The sequence below is a fragment of the Notolepis coatsorum genome, assembly GCF_963971535.1.
Source record: "Notolepis coatsorum genome assembly, chromosome: 4".
NCBI classification, from domain to species: Eukaryota; Metazoa; Chordata; class Actinopteri; order Aulopiformes; family Paralepididae; genus Notolepis; species Notolepis coatsorum.
Window position 1 is genome coordinate 126537369 of NC_140168.1, and position 17556 is coordinate 126554924.

Below are 17556 nucleotides of genomic sequence, written 5' to 3' on the forward strand. Positions count from 1 at the left end.
ATTGCAGTAATTAAAAAGCAGTGGCCCACCTCTCCACTTGTAATTAATATATCCCATTAGTAAATTGAAGTAATTAATAAAAAGCAGTGGCCCACCTCTTCACTTGTTTTTTTTTTTTTTTTATTATTATTATTATCTTTTTCCCCCTCCTTTTTCCTCTGATTTTCTCCCATCCCAATGTTAGTTGTTATGCCAATTCCCAATCCCCTTCCTGGTCGCTGCGCACTTACCCCCCACAGTCGGTCTGGGAGAGTGGAGGCTATCAATCACGTGCTTCCTCCGACACACGTCTAGCCAATCAACCGCTTCTTTTCACCTGGCAGCGCGGACTCTCACTGAGAGGGCGTAGCGTGTGGAAGGATCACACTATCCCACTTAGATCCTATCCGCGCTTAGCAGGCGCCCCGACCGAACTGTAGGAGTCGCTGTTTACAACGACCCGGACCCACCCCGCCAGCTTCTCCCACCCTCTAATACTGCCAATTGTATTAGTGTGAACGGCCAGCCAAGCTGGTGACAACCCCGGAGCTGTGAGCTGGATTCGAACAGGAGAATCCAGCGTCTCCGGGGTTGGTGACGAACGCAATCTCCGTTACGCCACCTGACCGCCCCCCACCTCTCCACTTGTAATTAATATATCCCATTAGTAAATTGAAGTAATTCATAAAAAACAGTGGCCCACCTCTCCATTAGTAAATTGCAGTAATTAAAAAGCAGTGGCCCACCTCTCCATTAGTAAATTGCAGTAATTAAAAAGCAGTGGCCCACCTCTCCATTAGTAAATTGCAGTAATTAAAAACCCACCTCTCCATTAGTCAATTGCAATCATTAAAAAGCAGTGGCCCACCTCTCCATTAGTAAATTGCAGTAATTAAAAAGTTAAAACCCACCTCTCCACTTGTTGCAGCAACTTCGACAAGGATCCACCTGAGAGCTCCCTGCTATGTGACCGACTTCCGGTTCGCCATCACGCTGCCAGCTGGGCTCGTGCATAGATATCTATATATAGATATCTATGGGCTCGTGGGCTGCGATCAGGAGCGTTATTTTTTTTCCGTAGCCGCATTTCTGGCAGACGCTCTCTGATTGGCCACTGATGTTTGCCCAATCGCGTGACGAGCTGTGTCTTTGCCCATTTCCGCGTCGAACAGCTTGCAAACTACCTGACGTTCTATCGCCATGCTCTAAGACAAACTCTAACCTTAACCAACTTCGAAAGAATGCCTAAGCTTAATAACGCCGATCAGGAACAATGTGACGTCATCACGCTGCGAGCTGCGATCAGGAACACTTGTTCAAGATGGATTTCGGTTTGCCTCGACTAGTAGACGAGAGTAGCCGAGTGAAGCCGGGGGAGGAGTTAAGAGGGCGGACACTGCCGATTTCACGAGAGCCTCTCGCCTAGTCTCGCGCGGCAGATACGCTTTCACGTCACCACACACACATTACACACCTGTCCAGCTCATTATAATGCAATGGCCGTGTGCAAAATTAGATCAGATTCAAATGTACAGCACACCATATACTGCTACAGTGGAATATACTATTCATATACCATAATGTATACAATCTTGTTGCGCGCTCCTGGCCGCACGCACACACAACACACTGCTGTATGTGTGTGTGCGTGTGTGTCTGACAGCTTGAAGTTTATCATGATGATATGATGATAAGTTGATAACGCATAACATAATAAAGTTTTCAATCAATCAAACGTCTCATAGCTCCCTGGCTGTCACATGGCTGGTGACTGACAACTTTTCTGAGCCAATAGGCGCTTTGCGCGACCGTAGCAAGTCGCTTCCCAGCCGGGAGCAGCCGGCTGAGAGGTACTGTGGAGCCTCGCTCTGAATGCTGCGCGCGGCTCGCTCCCGCGGGAGTTCCGCGCCTCGCCTCGTCAGGTTTTCAGAGCAAATCGGACAACATTCTAACCGTCATGCAACGCGCTTGGCGAGGCCGTAGTAAAACCTGCGCAGATCTGCGTCCGCCTATCCCATCTTGAACAAGCCCCGGTGACGTCTGCTCAGAAAAGCTCGTCCGTTACAGCCAATCAGTGTGGCCTAAATTGGCAACATACTCCGAGCCCCACCCACTGACTCAGTTCAATGTAAATGTCCCTTGTTGTTTTATTTTAAAGCTGGCCTGCATAACCCGTCACAATTTAATTGTTTTTATTAATACTTTTTTCATAATCAGCAACTGTGACTGGCTAAATACTTCTATTCAACACTGTAATATTCCGTTTAATGTCACTCTTAGTGTCTATACTATAGACACTAAGAGTGACCCAATAAGCAGTCGCCCGATTCTATCATTCCCTATAGACTATAGGGAATGATAGAATCGGGCGACTGCTTATTGGGTTACCGTTTATTCACACGTCCTGGGCAGCAATCGGCTTGTTCGAGATGGATTTCGGTTTGCCTCGACTAGTAGACGAGAGTAGCCGAGTGAAGCCGGGGGAGGAGTTAAAAGGGCGGACACTGCCGATTTCACGAGAGCCTCTCGCCTAGTCTCGCATGGCAGATACGCTTTCACCGTTTCATGTCACCACACACACATTACACACCTGTCCAGCTCATTATAATGCGATGGCCGTTTGCAAAATTAGATCAGATTCAAATGTACAGCACACCATATACTGCTATAGTGTGGAATATACTATTCATATACCATAATGTATACCATCTTGTTGCGCGCTCCTGGCCGCACGCACACACAACACGCTGCTGAATAATTCTGTTTTGCATCAATATATATATGTATACTGTGTATATTGAGGCAAAACAGAATTATACAGTATTGAGGCAAAACAGACGACGCATGTGTGTATGTGTGTGTGTGTGTCTGACAGCTTGACGTTTATCATGATGATATGATGATAACGCATAACATAATAAAGTTTTCAATCAATCAATCAATCAAACGTCTCATAACTCCCTGGCTGTCACGTGGCTGGTGACTGACAACTTTTCTGAGCCAATAGGCGCTTTGCGCGACCGTAGCAAGTCGCTTCCCAGCCGGGAGCAGCCGAGTGAGAGGTACTGTGGAGCCTCGCTCTGAAGGCTGCGCGTGGCTCGCTCCCACGAGAGTTCCGCGCCTCGCCTCGTCAGATTTTCAGAGCAAGTCGGACAATATTCTAACCGTCATGCAACGCGCTTGGCGAGGCAGTAGTGAAACCTGCGCAGATCTGCGTCCGCCTATCCCATCTCGAACAAGCCTAATAGGCTTGTTCAAGATGGGATAGGCGGACGCAGATCTGCGCAGGCTTTACTACGGCCTCGCCAAGCGCGTTGCATGGCGGTTAGAATGTTGTCCGATTTGCTCTGAAAATCCGACGAGGCGAGGCGCGGAACTCCTGCGGGAGCGAGCCGCGCGCAGCATTCAGAGCGAGGCTCCACAGTACCTAGGCTTGTTCAAGATGGATTTCGGTTTGCCTCGACTAGTAGACGAGAGTAGCCGAGTGAAGCCGGGGGAGGAGTTAAGAGGGCGGACACTTCCTGCACGAGAGTTCGAGACCGTTCTGCTCGCCCAGTCGTAATGACACGACAACACGTCGCACGCATGTTCTTTGTTGCTGACGAGTTCGATGCCATTGAAGTCCGACAACTCTTGGAGGACCATGGACACGATGTGTATGATGATGTACATGAAGGACGTCGTCCGTGGAGGTAATCCATCATTATGAATTGAAAATAGGGAACCCCGATGTAAACAAGACGAAAGTCTTTCTCTGGTCTGCATCCCCTCAACAATTGTGTGTATTGAGCCGTACTGTATTGTACCCATCCTGCAATCAATAAGGTTTTCATTCATTCATTCATCTGCTGTAGCAGTACAAGTGTTATTTCAGTGATTTTGCAATTGAATAAAAGCGTTTAATCTAGTGTTGTGGTTGTACAAAGCATTTCCAGTAATAGGTAGATTCTACATCATGTAATACCACACCCCTCTTAAGAAATGGGGGCCAATCTTGCTCCACTTGATCAAGTGTAATACATATTAACTCCTACACATTTGCCCCCCTCCTAATATTGTTTTCCCTATCGACAAGTACAATCACGACACATTTCCTAAATGCACTTCACAGATCAATCAAATGGTGCATGCCATATACTTGTAAATACATTTCCAACAAGGTCCAAGCAAGGCTACTTAAAATGTCGCCAGTCCATTGTTGCCATTTGTATTAGCCTACACTGAGATAGTAGTAGTTAAAGTAAACATTATGCTGAAGTTGCCTTCTGTTCCAGATCGGTTCCCAAGATCAACTATTTCGTCGAAGAGGTGGTCCCACGCTATACCCCTTCAGACTTCAGAAGTCACTTCAGACTCTCCCGTGGGCACGTGGAGGTATGTATACAATCAGCAGACATTCTATGTTGGCTATTACAGTATTAAAGCCCATGCTGCTACACCATTGAATGGAAATCACTCCCCTTTGCTCTTTCCTCAACCATTCAGGAGCTGATGACTGCCATTGGCCCTGTGTACAACAACACACTGCACACAAAGTTGCCACTGAATCGCAGTGTGCTGGCATGTCTGTGGACTCTGTCGAATCAAGAGTCCTATAGGGGTGTTGCAGATCGATTCAACACCACAAAATCCACAGTGTGCAAACACCTGCACGACTTCTGTGCACTAGTGAATGCACACATGTCCCATCACATTTCCTGGCCCACAGGGGAAGCGCTACATTCCTCGGAGCTAGGATTCAGGGCAGCAGGATTCCCCAACACGGTCTGTGCCGTGGATGGCTGCCACATCCCCATGGTGAGGCCACACTGCGAGAACCCAGTGGTGTACCTGAATAGGAAAGGGTTCTATTAAGTCATACTCACTGGGTACTGTGACAGCCATCGGCGGTTCTGTCACGTTAGTGTGGGCGACCCTGGTAGCTGGCACGATGCGAGAGCATTTCGGGTGTCGGAGGTTGGCCGGCTGCTAGAAGCAGATCCCCAGTCCCTGGTGCCGGAGGGGATGCACATCATTGGGGACTCTGCGTACCCACTAATGCCCCAGCTCATGAAGCCCTACAGGGACAACGGGCATTTGACTGCTAGGCAGAGGCGGTATAACAAGAGGTTGAATACTGCTCGTGTGGTGATCGAGCATTCCTTCGGCATCCTCAAGAACAAGTTCAGGAGGCTTAGATGCTTGCATATGAGGGATACAGGACACATCAGCGCAGCAGTCTTTGCCTGTTGCATCCTGCACAATATATGCATAGAGCCCACTGACCAAGTTGAAGAGGATGTTGAGGTAGAAGCCGATCACGAGCCACCAGCAGTAGACCAGGACAGAGGTGCAAATCATCGTAGGGATCTAATCTGTCTCAGTTTGTAAACATCACCTCTGCCAATGACACACACTTGATTGTTCATTTAGCCCCCCCACCCTCCCCCTTTCTTTTTAGCCCCCCACCCTCCCCTTTTCTTTTTAGCCCCCCACCCTCCCCTTTTTTGTGAGCTGGTGGGCCATATCCCACAGGGTGATGTGATGCACATATTGAGTATTTGTCAACAGGCATGGATTACATGCATTGACTCTGTACAGTGTATTTCATCATCAAGACTCCTGCTGTGCCTCCGTGTGGCAGCTCATGGAAACTGGGAGATTTAAAAGCCAGGCTAAACCAGCAGGGGATCTCGGAGCATCAGTGGTCCCCAGAGGTACTGAGTCACGTCAAGGGGATGAATATGGCCAACCAACCACTGCCCCATTTGTTGTGAGACAACATTGTTAGTGCTAGAAACCTTGAATACATTCTGTTTAGAATTCCCTGGCTAGCAGGGAATAAAAGAAATGCTTTGACACAGACACTACAACTATAACGGTTTGTACTGAACCCAATATGCAGACATTTGATACAATCTGCTTTTTCAGATAGCAAGCCAGAGGTATGGGAAATCATTTAAAAGCAAATAAATGACTCATTCAAATGTTTGTGTTAATAACACCTTTATTGTGTTCCTCCATTGATGTAATTTGCAGCTACAACCCCACGAGCGCTCACTCCATGCCCCCCAGTGGCCATTCCACCTTCAGCCAACACTCCATGCCCCCCAGTGGCCATTCCACCTTCAGCCAACACTCCATGCCCCCCGGTGGCCATTCCACCTTCAGCCAACACTCCATGCCCTCTAGTAGCCAGGCCACCTTCAGTGCTCACCCAGTACCCTCCAGTGGCCCTGCAGGGGAAGGACAAGAGAGAGAGAGAGAGAGAGAGAGAGAGCACATCCAGGCAGGAACTGTGACTGATTGATTGATTGATTGATTGAACTGACAACCAAAACATTGCAAAAAAAGAAAATGAAACTCAAAAGTGGCATGCATGCATGAAATGTTAGTTATCTGGTGACTGTGATTGAAAAAAGAAACTCAAAAGTGGCATGCATGGATGAAGTGTTAGTTATCTGGTGACTGTGATTGAAAAAAGAAACTCAAAAGTGGCATGCATGGATGAAGTGTTAGTTACCTGGTGACTGTGGTGCCCGTGACAACAAGAGTGCTATAAGTGTCCTCTGCTGGCTGACCATTTCCTGGAGTGTATTAGTGAGTTGGGTGACACCGTGGTTGAGACTAGTTAAAAGTGTGTTATTGGTTTGGGCGAGAAGTAAGTGTTGTGTCTCAAATGCTCTCCTCCTTCTCTCCTTTGTCCTTCTCCGTCGGTCCTGATCGGGCATCGCCATGGACTCCAACGCCACCGTCCGCCTCTCCGCATGAGAATCGTACGTCTCAGCGAAACGCGGACGATTGATGCGCAGGACTTCCCTCCGACTTGCCGATCTGGGGAGGGCCGTGGTTCTGGGCAGGGGCCGTGGAGGGACCAGGCTGCTCCTCGGGGACCTCTGGAGCACCAGGACCGGGCTGCTCCTCGGGGACCTCTGGAGCACCAGGACCGGGCTGCTCCTCGGGGACCTCTGGAGCACCAGGACCAGGCTGCTCCTCAGGGAAGCTGGGGAGTTGCTCAGAGGATGTGGCACTGGCACTCGAACCCCTCCTCATGGGGAATAGAGGGCTTGACACGATGGTGCCTGGTGGTGCCTTCCCGACCCCACAGGACCCAAATAAGTCATCCATTATCTGTGGAAGAGCACAGTTGTTAAGAAAAAGCTCCAACTGGAAAAGAAGCTACAACTGGAAATGCATTAACAAACTGCACATACTGTATAGTATTCCCAGGTTATGCTCCCCCCTCCTGTAGAGTGACTCCGGTCCTTAGCCCTCTTGTAGGTGATGAGCATGTTGCCCAGTTTCTTCCTCAGCTTCTCTATGGTCATGTTGTAGCCACGGCCCTTGAAGTCCTCCTCCAGCTTCTTGTAGAACGCTATCTTGTTCCGGTAGTAGAGGTGTTGGTGGGTCCTAGTCAGCTCCAGGAGCAGCATGATAGTGTTGCGTGTGAAGTCTGTAAAGACACAAGTGTTGACAAACAGATTCCCTTTGCTCTATTTAGGTTGTAATTTTGGTTAATGTACCTGGTTTGTACAGACCTGACTGTCGTGGAGATGCAGGTGTGAGGTGTGGAATGGCCACTGGAGGGCACTGGGTGGGGGCTGAGGGTGGCCTGGCCACTGGGTGGGGGCTGAGGGTGGCCTGGCCACTGGAGGGTACTGGGTGGAGGCTGAGGGTGGCCTGGCTACTGGAGGGTACTGGGTGGAGGCTGAGGGTGGCCTGGCTACTGGAGGGTACTGGGTGGAGGCTGAGGGTGGCCTGGCTACTGGAGGGTACTGGGTGGAGGCTGAGGGTGGCCTGGCTACTGGAGGGTACTGGGTGGAGGCTGAGGGTGGCCTGGCTACTGGAGGGTACTGGGTGGAGGCTGAGGGTGGCCTGGCTACTGGAGGGTACTGGGTGGGGGCTGAGGGTGGCCTGGCCACTGGGGGGGTGTGGAGTGAGCACTGAAGGTGGCCTGGCTACTGGGGGGTGTGGAGTGAGCGCTCGTGGGGTTGCAGCTGCCAATGAAGCTGATTACATGAATGGAGAAACACAATAAAAGTTATTGATATAAACATTTGAATGAGTCATTTATTTGCTTTTGAATGATTTCCCATACCTCTGACTTCAGCCATCGTCTGAGCTGCATATCTTTGATCTGAAAAAGCAGATGTGTCAAATAACAAAGTCCCTTCCTACAGTAATAATTGTTACATGACATTTGATTTACACTTTACTTGTTTACTCAAGTTTCAAGTTTCTTTAATAGTTGTCATACAGAAGTACAGAATACTTTCATACAAAATGCTTCTTACTGTTACGCTCCAGAGACTGTGCTAGACAAGATAGAGTATCAAATAACATGGTATAGCATGTAATTTAGGGGAAGAAGTACTCACCATTCACTAGTTTCTCTGCCATGGCTGGGGTAACCATGAGGTTAAGCGATCCGAGGGAGTCCTTGAGTATCACAGTCTTTTTCATTTTTGTCCAAGAGGAAAGTTATCTCATTTGGTAGCTTTATATAGGTAAGCCCTAATGAGGTACCACACCTGCTTGATTGGATGTTCCTGAGTGGCACATGTGTATTAAATGATTGGGATTGAGTGGTTCTAAGGAGCCGGCACACATGTTGAGGTAACTATTCCGAATGGCCAATGTACATGTGGCCTGTCTATATCCATGCACCACTAATCCCACTTTAATGATCAGTTCAGTTAAATTCAGATATTTATTGTGGCACAATGGGAAACTTAGCTTGCAGCAAGGCACAATAAAGGTCAATACAGTGGACAGGAATGAGTGTCAGTTCATGTAATAATGGGGAGGAAATAATTAATAATTCTATTTATAAAGCACTTTTCATTGTGAAACAATCTCGGAGTGCTAATACAGAATGTAATGCATACAGAGGTAGATGTAAGATGATAATATGTATAATACTATGTCTCTGGTTCATTTATTTATTACTGTGGACATGGAATGTGTTATGTTTAGACCGGAACTGTACTGTAGTGTACCCATTCTGCAATCGGTTAATGAAGCTTTCAATCAATCAATCAATCAAACGTCTCATGACTCCCTGGCTGTCACGTGGCTTTTTCTTTGGCTTTTCTGAGCCAATAGGCGCTTTGCGCGACCGTAGCAAGTCGCTACCCAGCCGGGAGCAGCCGGCTGAGAGGAGGCTTGTTCAAGATGGGATAGGCGGACGCAGATCTGCGCAGGTTTTACTACTGCCTCGCCAAGCGCGTTGCATGACGGTTAGAATGTTGTCCGATTTGCTCTGAAAATCTGACGAGGCGAGGCGCGGAACTCCCGCGGGAGCGAGCCGCGCGCAGCCTTCAGAGCGAGGCTCCACAGTACCTCTCAGCCGGCTGCTCTCGGCTGGGAAGCGACTTGCTACGGTCGCGCAAAGCGCCTATTGGCTCAGAAAAGTTGTCAGTCACCAGCCATGTGACAGCCAGGGAGTTATGAGACGTTTGATTGATTGATTGATTGAAAACTTTATTATGTTATGCGTTATCATCATATCATCATGATAAACTTCAAGCTGTCAGACACACACACACATACACACATGCGTCGTCTGTTTTGCCTCAATACTGTATAATTCTGTTTTGCCTCAATATACACAGTATACATATATATATATTGATGCAAAACAGAATTATTCAGCAGTGTGTTGTGTGTGCGTGCGGCCAGGAGCGCGCAACAAGATGGTATACATTATGGTATATGAATAGTATATTCCACTATAGCAGTATATGGTGTGCTGTACATTTGAATCTGATCTAATTTTGCCATCGCATTATAATGAGCTGGACAGGTGTGTAATGTGTGTGTGGTGACGTGAAAGCGTATCTGCCATGATGATCTGTCTACAAGATACACTATACGACCGGGGTGCCCATGTACATGTCAAAATACTTCCCAAAGGTCAGTGAATACCACAACCACTACACCAGAGGAAGCTCAACAAATCATGTTAAACCCAGATTCGGCTCAAACAAGGGACTAAACACGTTTCGCAATTATGCCACAACAATGTGGAACGCCCTACCCAAAGCTGTAAAGGAATGTGAATCCCTGCCCACATTCAAAACCGCCCTTAAAGAGCACCTACGGGAGGCTGCAATTCGAAACTGGCCACCGTAAATGCCCAAAACCCCCACCACCTCCTAATAGACAGTGACGTGTATTTCTAAATGACTCTATCTTCTCAAGTCTTAGGATCGTATAGTGGATCTCTTTATAGTATCTTTGCAGTTGTACTCACACGTTTTAGTTCAATTCTCTTATAAAATGAGATGGAGTCGGAGCCAGGCGCTAAGGTACAATGACAGTCGGCTGTCGTTTATTGGAAGATCCAAAAACAGCTTAAAGTTCTCGTTAACTTTTCTATTCTATAACAGCATCGGCAGCACGTCTTCAGCGTAGATGGTTGAGGGTCGTCTCAAGGTGGTTTTCTCCGTGGCTTGAAGTCGTCTGCTGCTGGTCTCCGTGGGTCTGTCCCATGTCTCGAACCTGTGGTAGATATAGGACTCAAAACCCCTCCCCCAGTGGTCGAATCCTTGCCCTGTGATGTCACAGACCAGAGATTCCGATCCCTATTTTCATTGGCTTGCCATGAAAGAACTGCAGTCTCTAACCAAATAAGGAAATGACATGACTTATTTCAAACGTTTTCTTCCTTCTAATGAAAACGGACTAAACAGTTTATTCTTTGATAAATGAATACTTTGCTAACAGTTTTGCAGAATGGTTATAGCACAGTATAATACACACACAACTCTTACCAACGGGATCTAAATTAGCAATCACCTTTTTGGATAAGTTTACATTAGGGTCCCCACTTTTCAGCTCATAGTATTAGCATTTTCTTTCTAAATGAACAATAAAATATTCACTCTACTTTACTACAGGCTTTTTACTATTACCTTCCAGAGACTGTGTTAGACTAGATAATATCCTATAACATGATATAGTATAATTCAGAATTAGACAATTGAGGTCACAGTGTTCAGTGGAGACATGTTGTACAATGTTTGTTGCATACACTCCATAGTTAATTAATGTATCAGGAGAAAAGGTAATAGTTGTTTTAATCTTACTTTGTCTTAGTTTAAGTTCTAAACCCTAGTTTGTTTAACTTGGTCTCCCGCTGGTAATGGTCTTAACTATTAGTCCTAAATTAACTAGAATCTTATTTCTTTGACAATGATATGTTTCTCCTATTTTATTAATGTTCTTTATGGGGTATTTCAGCATTTGATCCAATTTCCCTCTCTTAGTCTCCAACTGGAGAGAAACCTATGTGTTGCTTTTCTTTTAGCAGTGAGTCTGGTTATTCCACTTCTCAGTGGTCAATCCGTCTATTTCTTAGTATCATAGTGCTTGCTTTTTTCTTAATTTGTCTCCTATAGTTATCTGTTGCTTAATAACTTGCTTATTTTAGAGTCTTAACTTTCTGCATTTGTAAGTCATTAAACTGTTTTAGACCAGCTGCTAAGTTATTTCCTCCTGGCCTTCTCTTGATTAGGCAACTGTCTTTTGGTTTTACTGAGTCACCGTTTTTCTGTGGTGTGTGACTGAGTAAACATCTTATCTGTCTTCCTGGCAGAAGACTTAACTGTCACCGGAGGAGAATAACCATGGTTTAGTCTGTTTTTACCCTAAAATTACACCAACCCCTCCTTCTTGGTGTCGGAGGGGTAGGTTTTTATGGCGTTACTGACCTCGCCAGGGGGGGTGTGGGGACACAGTCATCTTAACCATTAACCAAAAGTACATTCCTTGCTGTTCTGTCCTGACCTGTCCCTGGTATGGATATCTAAAGTGTCATTTCTTCCTTAAGCTGTGACCATGTCTCCCTAAAAACCCTAACCTTACTTGTACCATACATTTTTGATTCAATTAATTTACGACAACAGTCTCCTCCCCACCGCATGTATATATTCCCTCCCCGCCGTATGTATATTTCCCTCCCACCCACCCACCCCCTCCTAATGTACAGTCCCCTCCCCATCATATGTATATACTCTGTCAGGATCTAGGGGTAACAGTACTGTATATTTGAATACCGCCTATGTCACAAATGTATCAGTACTAAATACCTATATGTCCCTATGCCATAAATGTCATGTATGTTGTGTATGTCATAAATGTCTATATGAATTGAAAATGGGGGACCCTGATGGAAACAAGACAAACGTCTTTCTCAGGTCTGCATCCCCTTAACAACAACTTCACTACTAGATTTCAATATAGGAGCTTATCAAACCCACTCTCAGGACTGGATTACACTACATCAATAGGCAGGCCGCGGTCCGGACCCAGACACCGGCCTATCCAGACACGGACCTATACTGTAACTGATTGTCTAACTGTGAATCTTCTTATCTATTCAGATTTTTTACCACAGTCGAAAGGAGTAGCAAGATTCTCCGTGGGAGGAATAGCGAGCCGTCTTATCAGCTACACACAAAGGACTATGTCGGAAGGCAAGGATATTTATGAAAGACGAGGAAGGTTTTCCTTGTTATTTTGAGTTTTAACGAGACGGAAGACGACAGTGTGAGTAATAGCACAGCTCCAGGGCAACGGAACTGCCCCGTGCCACCATCACCACCACCACCACCACCATCACCACCACCACCACCATCATCATCATCATCACCACCACCACCACCAGCTAAGTACCTAGCTTAGCTTCAGCTTAGCCTAACCTGAAAAGAAATAAAGGAAGATGCCAGGACTCGGCTCTCCCACAGAATGTACTAATTGCTTGGAGATGAGAAAGAGGATTGTAGAGCTGGAGGCTCGGGTTTCTACCCTGTACCAAATACAGCAGGATGAGCAACTCATTGACTCTATTTATGAAGCTACTACAAATATAGCCAACAATACCATGATTGAGAACTGGCCTTTGCTAGTAACTACAGAACAGCACCACCCAAAAGACGGTCCTTGGCACAACCAAGGAGCTAGACCAAAGCAGTGGATCACCGACAAGGATAAAAGGAGAAATAAACGATCCAGGACCTCACCCCCGGTACCGCCAGGAAATAGTTTCAACCTACTCTCGGAAACACGCATATCAACACCCAAGGCAAAGAGACATAGAAGCGTAGCTAACAACGCTAACGAAGAAAACAGCGAGCGTAACGGAGCTCACGCTAACGACGCTAATAGCAAGAATACCGGAGCTCACGCTAACACTAGCGAAGCAAACAGCTGGCATGCCGGAGCTCACGCTAATGCTAGCAAAGCACACGCTAACGACGAGACGACGAGGAAAACAGAGCCACTAGCGACACGGCTGGCAAACACGACCCAGACCGAGCGAACGGCTAACAGCGAAAAGACTATCATGCGCCGAGAACGTCGCGGTAGCCAACGCCGAAGGTACGGGACCAGCGTTAACATGAAGGCTAACGAGGCTTCACCAAGGCCACAGGACTGTGGAAAGAACCAGCAGACTAGGCCTAGCCCAAAAACAAACGGCCCCAAAACTGTTGGAAAGAAAAATGCTAACCTCACACAGAAAATAGACTGCATACTGATTGGAGATTCCATAACAAGGTATGTGGAGATGGCAAACACAGAAAATATCTGTCTAGACAATACAACTGTGAAAGAGCTAGCCGAAAAACTTCCAACACTAATCAGACCAGGAATAACAAAAATTGTCATTCACTCTGGATCGTTTGACATCCTGCGAAAGAAGACTGGCACAGAGACTTTGAAAGACGATTTCACACGTTTAATGAACACACTAGACAAACATCAGTCTGTGTACACAAACACTGATGTGTCCATCAGTGGACCAATTGCATGCTTTCGCAGAGGACAGGAAGCATTCAGTCGACTCCTAAATTGTAATTCATGGTTAGGGGCTGCATGTCTCGTACACGGCCTGAAATTCATTGACAACTTCAATGTTTTCTGGAATAACCCAGAACGTTTTCAAAGAAATGGCTTCTTCCCAAATCGCTTAGGTTCAAAGCTCCTATCAGCAAACATGCGTCATGCCTTGATGGCCTCCAAGAATATTAAGCTCACACCAGCACGAGAGATAGTCATGAAGGACACAATCTCACCACGAAGTACAGCACAAGACGTCCCATCCCCGTCCCCCGTCCCCATATCACACAAGGCCATCTCGTCTGATCAAATGTCCCCAAAAGCACAGTGCAGTCAGTACGGTACAGTATAGCACAATTACCATGCCATCTCTAAAAACATACAAGTAATCATAACTAGCCAATGGCATGGTGAAAAATATACGCCACCAATGCGTTTACCTGCTATTAACCTCAGGGCCATCACGGTCAAACCAAAGCAGACCTCCTCTAAAGAAGTCCAACAAATAAAATTAGCTTTCCTAAATGTCAGATCACTGAATAATAAAACATTCTTAGTAAATGATCTGATTAAAGAAAATAACTTAGATTGCATCTGCCTAGTAGAGACATGGCTAAATAATGACACAGCTACATCAATAATGATAGAAGCTTGTCCACCAGACTATAACTTTTTTCAAATACCCAGAAAAAATAAAAGGGGCGGAGGAGTTGCAGCAATCTTCTCCTCAAAACTCTTGTTTAGAATCACAGAACTAGGCGAGTTCATGTCAATGGAATATCTTGCCATTGAACTAAAAACAGAATCAACTATTATTGTCACAATATACCGCCCGCCTAGACACTCACCAATATTTATACAGGAGCTCTCTGAACTGATCTCACTATGTGTTACCGGATATGATAAGGTGATCCTAAATGGAGACCTGAACATCCATTTTAATAAGAAAACAGACTCCAAAACTATGGAACTAAAAAATCTACTGGATAGCTTTGACCTAATACAGCATATAACAAATGCAACTCACCGGCTTGGGAATACACTAGACTTAGTTATAACAACAACTGGGCTAAGCATAACAAATATCTCAATAACTGAATTACCTCTCTCCGACCATCACTGTATATTTTTTGATACTCAAATAACCCTTACTAAAACAAAAAAAGAAATCATAGTTAAAAAGAGGCTCCTAAACGACAAAGCTGAATCAAAGTTCATTGATCTTATCAGACTACATGAACCACACAATCATGACAGCTCTCTAAATGAAATGGTAGAAAATCTCAATGATGCAATGTCATCTATATTAAATTCTGTCGCCCCATTAAAAACGAAAAAGAAGAAAACTAGAGCCTCGCCCTGGTTAAACTATAATACGGTCAACAAAGAAAAAAGGAAATGTCGTGCAGCGGAGCGAAAATGGAGAAAAACTAAAACCACCATATGCTGTGATATATACAAAGATGCTTTAACTGCTTATAATAAAACCATCCGCTTAGCAAGGAAAGATTACTTCTCTAAAATCATTACAGAAAATGCTGGAAACTCCAGAATCCTCTTTTCCACTATTAATGTACTACTCAACACTGCCCCTACACCTCCTCAGTCATCAACGGTTAAGTGTGAAGAACTTGCACTATTCTTTAACAACAAAATAACCTTGATCAGGGCCAGCATTACTCATGATGGAAATAAAGTTGATTGCGGCAAACCGTGCAATGTAACCATGAGAAGTTTCACATGCATCACATTAGATGTACTCTGCAAAACTGTCTCAGAATGTAACTCCTCCACCTCAGACATTGACCCTATACCTACAGCTTTCTTCAAACGGGTATTTAATAGTGTTTCAAGCCCTGTGCTAGATATCATAAACACTTCCCTTAGGACTGGTATTTTCCCGGATGCCTTTAAAACAGCAGTTGTAAAGCCATTACTAAAAAAACCTAACTTGGATAGTAATGAAATGGCAAATTATCGTCCAATATCCAACCTACCATTCATTAGTAAAGTACTTGAAAAGATAGTTTCAGTTCAAATAAATTCCTTTCTTGAAGAAAACAACATCTTAGAAGAATTTCAGTCAGGATTCAGAAAATATCACAGCACTGAAACTGCCCTCACCAAAATAATCAGTGACCTCAGACTAAACTCTGACGAGAATAAGATCTCCATCCTTATCCTGTTGGATCTCAGTGCAGCATTTGATACAATCGATCATGATATTCTAATCGATCGTCTTGAAAACCATGTCGGTTTCTCAGACCATGTGCTGGGCTGGTTTAAAACATACATCAGAGGGAGGAAATTCTATGTTAAACTAGGAGATCACATGTCTGATATATACGACAACAACTATGGAGTTGCACAAGGGAGTTGCTTAGGTCCTTTACTCTTCTCCCTTTACATGTTACCGCTGGGTGATATCATCAGAGAACATAATGTAGATTTCCATAGCTATGCGGATGATACACAACTGTACATATCTGCTGAACCAAATGATACAGCGATTAGCTCCATTACAGACTGCTTACTGTCAATAAATAAATGGATGAGTAAGAACTTCCTGAAACTAAACGAGAACAAAACTGAAATTCTAATTATCGGCTCCAAAACTAAAAAAGAAACATTAATAAAGAACCTGGGGGGACTAACCCCTTGGATCAAATCTGAGGTCACTAGTCTTGGGGTTATCATAGATTCAGAACTGAACTTCAATTCTCATATTAGCAAAGTGACGAAAACATCGTTCTTCCATCTCAGAAATATAGCAAAAGTACGACCATTTATTAATCAGAACGATGCTGAGAAGCTAATTCATGCATTCATATCTAGCCGGTTAGACTACTGTAATGCACTTTTCACAGGTCTCCCTAAGAAAACCACAGAGAGGCTTCAGCTAATCCAAAACTCTGCAGCCCGACTGCTAACTAGAACCAAAAGGAGAGAGCACATTAGTCCAGTCCTAGCCGCTTTACACTGGCTTCCCGTAACATTTAGAATTGACTTTAAGGTCCTTCTCCTTACATACAAAGCTCTAAATGGACAGGGACCTAGCTACATCGCCAACACTCTAATAAATTACACACCAGCAAGAACACTGCGATCATCAGCTGCTGGACTACTAGAGGCTCCCAGAAGCAGTCAAAAGAGGATCGGTAATGCAGCCTTTATCAACTATGCCCCAAAACTATGGAACAAACTACCCCAAAACATCAGGGAAGCCAACTCGCTAGACATCTTTAAAAGACAGCTTAAAACCTATCTCTTTGCTCAGGCATTTCACTGATAGTTATCTGCTACCACCTAGTGGCAAGAGGAAACATCAGGGATATCCTGACACAACTTGTATTTATTCTTACCCTGCCTACTCTTTTACACTGCCTATCAAATTCATGTGTCGGTTATTGCACTTTTTACTTCTTACTGATGACTATTTTTAAACTGAATCATTTTAAACTATTCTTATTTATTGCTAGATCCAAATGTGAAACACTGCGGGTTGTGACGCACACACACACAGTCACACACACACAGTCACACACACACACACACACAATCACACACAAACACACACACACACACCGACATACACACATACACACACACACACACACAGACACACACACCGACATACACACACACACACACACACACACACACACAGTCACACACAGACACACACACACCGAGTTGTAGTAGCGTTGTAGTTGTAGATCTAGGTTAACTGTGTCCTGGAGTAGAGTAGTAGTAGTT

The 17556-nt window shown here is 45.2% G+C and overlaps 1 pseudogene across 1 annotated transcript; it reads left to right on the forward strand.

Annotated features, from left to right (window-relative positions):
- The first annotated feature begins 3547 nt into the window (after window positions 1-3547).
- On the forward strand, window positions 3548-6068 carry LOC311226388 (annotated as a pseudogene). Its single transcript has 3 exons — window positions 3548-3671; window positions 4254-4353; window positions 4465-6068. The product of its transcript is annotated as an uncharacterized misc_RNA (transcript).
- The last annotated feature ends 11488 nt before the right edge of the window (window positions 6069-17556 follow it).